The sequence below is a fragment of the Centroberyx affinis genome, unplaced genomic scaffold (assembly GCF_046629955.1).
Source record: "Centroberyx affinis isolate AG114_WGS23_722 - 3 ecotype Tasmania unplaced genomic scaffold, CSIRO-AGI_Caff_v1 ptg007243l_1, whole genome shotgun sequence".
In the NCBI taxonomy this organism is placed as follows: Eukaryota; Metazoa; Chordata; class Actinopteri; order Beryciformes; family Berycidae; genus Centroberyx; species Centroberyx affinis.
In genome coordinates, this window is record NW_027283662.1 from 71994 (window position 1) to 78627 (window position 6634).

The window sequence follows — 6634 nt, forward strand, 5'->3', positions numbered from 1 at the left end:
TTGGAATCACAGACTTCTGCTTGTCCTGGGAAATAAGCTCAAAGTGAAAAATGAATGAGAGTAAATGTTGTATCACGAGTTTGCAGCTGTCACTCAGAACACGGGTGTGTGAATATTTTCTGTGAGTGAAAATGTTAAACATACGAGTTCACATTTATTCTACAAGTTCCCGCATCTACAGGCTTGGTTTTGCAACATAAATACCTCCATAGAAAGATGTGACTGCTGTTCGTTTCACTGCAGTCATTTGGAGTTCAGACAACTGCTCCATTTTTCTTATTTGATAAATACTGATTTCATCTTACTGTTTTTTCTCCTTTTTATGTATTTTCTCACAGGCTGTATTTAATATTTTTCTTCTTTGTCTCAGTGTGTTCTACTTATTATTTCTTTTTACATTTTTCTCATTTTGCACACCGTTACACACGCTGTAACTCATATTCTCAAAGTTGTTATTCATGTATATCTACATAATACATTCTAGTGTTGCAGTTGTTGATTGCATAATGTTTGAATACCCCCCTCTCCCACACACTTTAGTCTTATTCATATCCTACCGCATTACATTGCTATATATGACTTTTTATTGTGGCAATGACGTTACAGGGATCATTGAAGTTTCATCTATATTTACCACTTTGTTGGATTGCTCATCATGTGCGACTTCCTCTTCTTCAGTCTTTCAATTTCTGTGATTTTACAACATCTAATGGTTCAAAAACTCAACCTCTATCTATCATGTCGGTTGTTGTTAAATGTGCTAACAAAGTGAATGTTTTATCTCCTGATGACAGTTTAAGAATTCTATTTGCTTAGTGTTTATTAATAGCTACTAGTTAAACCTGTGTGACTAAAGCCTGATCTGGTCATGACATTCTCTTCCTTCCTCTTTTCCCTCCTCGGGTTGTGACTCAGATTTCCCACAGCACAGGAACGCAACATTAACCACAACCATCAGCCTTCCTTACCGGGACGGACAAAGGCGGCCGAGCAGCACCGAGAAGCGTTTACACAGCAACCGGAGGCGATAAAACCAGAGCACTTGCGTTAACTGTAAGTTGTTTTTCATACTATCTTGTTTATTCGGGCCAAATTTCTCACCGACTGTCGAAGCAGCGTGTCCGCACGGTGGCTATGTTTAGTTTCCGGGTTCCCCGTCTTTGTGCACACGGCACCGGGCTGCTGGTGCAGAGCGCACAAATCCAGCGTGTGACTGTTTACCTCCTATGTGTGTGTGTATTTCACGTCAAAGAGAGAAACGTGTTTCTAGTCGTGTTACTGGAAAGATGGATTTTCTAAATGTAACGGCTCGATAAGACCGTCTAACGGCGGGACATGCCTCGCCAGCGCTAAGGCCAAGCCGAGGCCCGCAGGTACCAGCATCTGCCATCTGTCAGCATCCTCCGTAAAGTAAAATTAAATGACTGTGGCTAGCAGGCTGGATAACCTAGCTAACTTAATATTCAGAACTGATCGGATGAGTATGCCTTATGGCTCTGCTAACGGCGGATAAGCATCGCCTTAACCGGGTCCTTTACACTAAACGCCGTTTTCTAGTTTGCGTCCAGCATTTTGGCAAAGCTATCTAAACGTAGCTAAACCTAAAGGCTAACTTGGCTAGCTAACTTAACGGTAGCCCCGATGCGCTCCGTTCCTCTCTATTCTGAAATGTGGCAGTTAGACTTAAGACGTTATACAGCTCATTAGGAGCTAACGTTAACTTACTCTTCTATTCGGCATACAGCCAACACACCAAGCGGCACTTTTTCCCCCCACAATAAAATATGAACTTTTATGAGTGTTTCGACTGTTGTTCTCCTTATCTTCCACCCACATTATATTTCTGTGCGAGCAGATTATAAAAATTGAGATTTAGTTGATTAAGTGGTGCTCGGTCGGTCATTTATATCCCGAATTTACCAGAAGACCCTCGTTAAAGGTCTCAAGTCTTGTATTGCTCTCCACACCAGAGAATGGCGGGCAGCAGGTGTTGATGCTTTACAGTTAACCTTTATATTAGCTGGGTCCTTTATGTCAACGATTCTCAACCTTTTTCATATCAAGGAGCCCTAATTTAGTCCACATTAGAGCCACAGACCCCCATTTGATGAGATTTTGTCTCTCGGACCCAAAACTGAGAATATTTTTTATTGTTAGATATGATTTTGTCCAGAATCCCATGACTGTCTGTATTGTAGGCAGAGAGATAACAGAGAAACTATGATCCAAACAGTCATTCTTCTACATTCTCTAATTGTGTTAACTTCTTGTAAATGAAATAATGCTGATGTTTAACAATTCATCAATTTGCTGGGGACCCCCTGGAACCCTCTCAAGGACCCCTGGTGGTCCCCAGACCCCACGTTGAGAACCACTGCTTTATGTTACATTCCTATATTATCTTTTATATCAGTTCCTTCATAGCTGCTATTGTCATGCGTTAAGCCAACGTCAGCTAATCCAACAGTTAAGTAGTTAAAGGGATGGTCAACCCAGTAAATGTTAATTATCCTTATTTATGGAGTGCTATGTTCATCATCCACCAAGATTAACCAACGTTAATGTTAACTAAAGAGGTGAGGATGCGTTATAGCTCTGCTAAGGGTTGATTGATGTAGTATTACAATATATTTTTATGGTAATATCAAACATTTTGCCAACTTAAACTACTTAGACACTCGAGGTGATGCTGTCATCTGTTTCTCTATAGCTAAAAAAAGTAATGAGTGTATTACAGAGTATCCTTACCTGAAGCCTTTTAAGCCTAAACAAACATATTATTATGCAGCCAAGTGGTTATCACTGGCTTTGGCACCAGCCGGCACTTTGGCAGGTAATCAACCGCCATCCAGACGTCCTGTTCTCAAATTCCAGCTTGTTAAATAATAAGAGGTCCTAATGAATTTCAAGTATTTATCAACTTTAAGTGTCCAAGTTAGACACTCCAGATGTTTCTGTCGTCTGTTTCTTTGATTGCGTTGCAGTCATCGCGGTTGGTCTCATGTAGAGGACGTGTTGGCCTTTGCTCTCCAACCATGTGCCCTGAAGGGCAAAGAGGTCAAGTTCAGGCTTGTTTATTTTGTTACAGCCTGGCTCTGAGACTGCAACAAAGGTGAGACACACGCGAGTTAAAGGAGTAACAAAGGGTACATTTATTAGAAAACCAATTTAACAACCGAAGCCAAACCAGTGTATCGAGATAAGTCGGTTAGATCAGTGAGGTTGGGAGTGGATGTGTGGAAATGTACTGCATGTGTGTTGAGTGTAAACCAAAGTTCAGCAGAACAGAAAACCAGGAGCCACCACCCAGTAATGCGTGGTAGAGCTGCAACGATTAATCGATTAATCAATTAATCAATTAGTTGTCAACTGTTAAATTAATTGCCAACTATTTTGATAATTGATGAATCGGTTTGAGTAATTTTTTTAAAGAAAAATAAGTCAAAATTCTCTGATTCCAGCTTCTTAAATGTGAATATTTTCTGGTTTCTTTCCTCCTCTATGACAGTAAACTGAATATCTTTGGGTTGTGGACAAAACAAGACATTTGAGGACGTCATCTTGGGCTTTGGGAAACACTGATCCACATTTTTCACCATTTTCTGACATTTTATAGACCAAACAACTAATCGATTAATGGAGAAAATAATCAACAGATTATTCGAAAATGAAAATAATCGTTAGTTGCAGCCCTACATCAGAGTATACAAGGTACTCCTGGCACTGAGTATAGCTCGCTCCATACACTGGCCACCGTTATTGATTAGGGACGGGACGTTATGTTTACCTCATGATACGATTCGATGCGTGATGTGGGGTTCAGAAATTCAATACAACCACGATATGATGTAATAAATAAAAGTTCAATGACAACAAAGTCTGACTGTGCAGAATTCTGTTTATTTCTGAGTCACAAATCTTTCTAGCGATGTCATTGGCTGCTAGGATGTAAACAACAATTTAAAAACGTCATTACAAAGTGACAATAATATAATAATTTGGATGGAGAGCTTGTGAAATTGAGATGGTCAAGAGTCTCACTTATAATTACTACAGCATAGGGCTGGGCGATAATTCAATATTATCGTTTATCGTCTTTCAGTGGAATCATATCGTGATGATATGAAGATATTTTAATATCCTGACACACATTTCTGCTGTCTGAATTGATGATGACAAGCAAATTTTACTTAAAAACTCTCATAAAATGAGGTATGGTAGGAATATTATTTGAAAATTTCTGTTTTGTTTGACATCACACCTAACGTTACCATTCGGTTCAATGAGATGAACATTAATTTGATTATTTAACATGATTTTGCATACATGAACCATATCGTGATATATATTGATATCGAGAAAAATCCTTATGATTATCATGATATTGATTTCAACCATATCGCCCAGCCCTACTACAGCAGAATAAAATGGAGCTGATATCCCGATTAATTTTTCAGCCCCATGATACGTATTCCACAATACATACAATTAGGGCTGGGCGATATGGACCAAAAATCATATCTCGGTATTTTTAGGCTGAATGCCGATACACGATATATATCTCGGTGTTTTCTACAAAGTGGGCTAAATGTTCAGTTGTAAGTAGGGCTGGGCGATATGGACAAAATCAAATATCACAATATTTTTGACCAAATACCTCGATATCAATATTGCGACAATATTGTAGGGATGACTATTGGTGCTTTCACAAAATATTTACACAATGAGATTTTTGATAAATAATCATCAGCAATGTGGATATAATGACTAAGTGGGTAAAGGCAAATAATAGAACAGCTAGAACAGTCTGGTAAGTTCAGAAAATGACATAACTTTACTGTAATGCAGCTTTTAAAACCAGGAAAAGACACTTATGCCATATCACGATATTACCATATCCAAAATCTAAGACGATATCTAGTCTCATATCACGATATCGATATAATATCGATATATCGCCCGGCCCTACATACGATATATATCGTCCCATTCCGTTATTGATTGTAAAACGCCTTATTTTCCAAGCAGGGAGGATGGCTAAGGGGAAGCGCGGAGCCGTCCCGTCCCTGTTGCTCCTCCTCGCCCTGTGTTTCCCACGCTGCCACGGGGGGGCCGGGGGGGGTGCGGAGTGCAGCCCGGCCGCGGCGGAGGCAGCGAACGCCGGAGCGGAGCTTCTGCCAGCCGCGGTCGACACCCAGAGAGCGGAGAAGAGCCAGCGACAGCACCTCGAGGCTCTCTTCAACCGGTAAGCTCCGGATGCAACACAGAGCGTTTTACTTAGCATGTCAGCAGACGCCTAGGCAACTAATGTGCAGTGCAAAGTCTAGGTTTTCCTTCCACCCAAACACAAACACCAGCTAATTTCACTTATAAGCACATCTTCAACATCTGTGTGTTTTCGTTGTGTGTGTATATACTAGGGCTGTGCAAAAAAAAAATCGATACAGCTGAGTATTGCAGTATTATTTTCCATGATACTGTATCGATTTTCCAGCCCCTCGTATCGATACGTTGTATTTCCATATCTGTAGTGTGTTGTGGTTTTATGATACTGAAAGCTGTATATTTTAATAACACTGTACATGTAAAAGCCCAACTAGAGACAAGAGTTGAAAATTAGCAATAGCTATAAAGTCTCTGCGCAGCTCATCGGTTTCATGCTCTGTATTGGAACTATGTTAAATTGCATCGTCCCTATCAAATAAAATTCAGATAAAAATAAAAAAATATTCATGTTTTAAAGGGATTTAAAATGTCCTTAAATTTCCCTCAAATCCCTTTTTAATTGAATAGTTTTGAATCAGGTGATACACAGCAAGTTGTATTTTCAGCTCTATTTTTAAATTTTCAGTAAATTATGTATCGTATTGCAATGTATCGTGATACATATCGTATCGTGAGGTCCTTGCCAATACCCAGCTTTAGTATATACTTATATTAGGCTTGGACCGATATTCAATATTGTCGAATATCGCTATATTTCCCGCGACATCGCTCCTCACCCTATTGTGCTTAGATCACAATTGTACAAGCTTATAAACTTATAAATCTATAATCTACTAGTTGTAGGATAGTTAAAAAAAAATAAAAAAAAATATCATACTTAAAGTGAAAAATTGGTCTTTTTTAGCTCAAATAAAATTTGAAATGATTCATTTCAAAATTATACATGTCCATATTTTAAACAAAAAAAAAGGGTTATGATGATGCGAACATGTTTATTACTCAATATTTACAAAATTCAAATGATTACATCCTCTGCAATGCTACCATTTTGCATGTAAACGGGTTGAGATGACTAGTAACTTTCCTGTGGACCACTAGCCTTCAGAGAGGCATCAGCTACTAAAGACTGAAAGAATCATTTCAATAAACAATCAGTAGTGAGTTGTACTTTCATGCCAGTAGTTGTAAAAGTAGGAATCGCATTCTTCAAACTCGTCATTTTTGTTGTCAGATTGTCAAAACTCTTGACTTTACATAACCACTGAGGATTTTTTAATTGAGATATATTATTAAATCAAACAGATATGGGGAAAATGGCACCATCTCTCTTGCGGGCTTAAAGCGTCTCCTGCAAAGTGTTGGGTTAGATCGCATCAGGAGCGTCATGGTGCAACACCACGAGCAACCG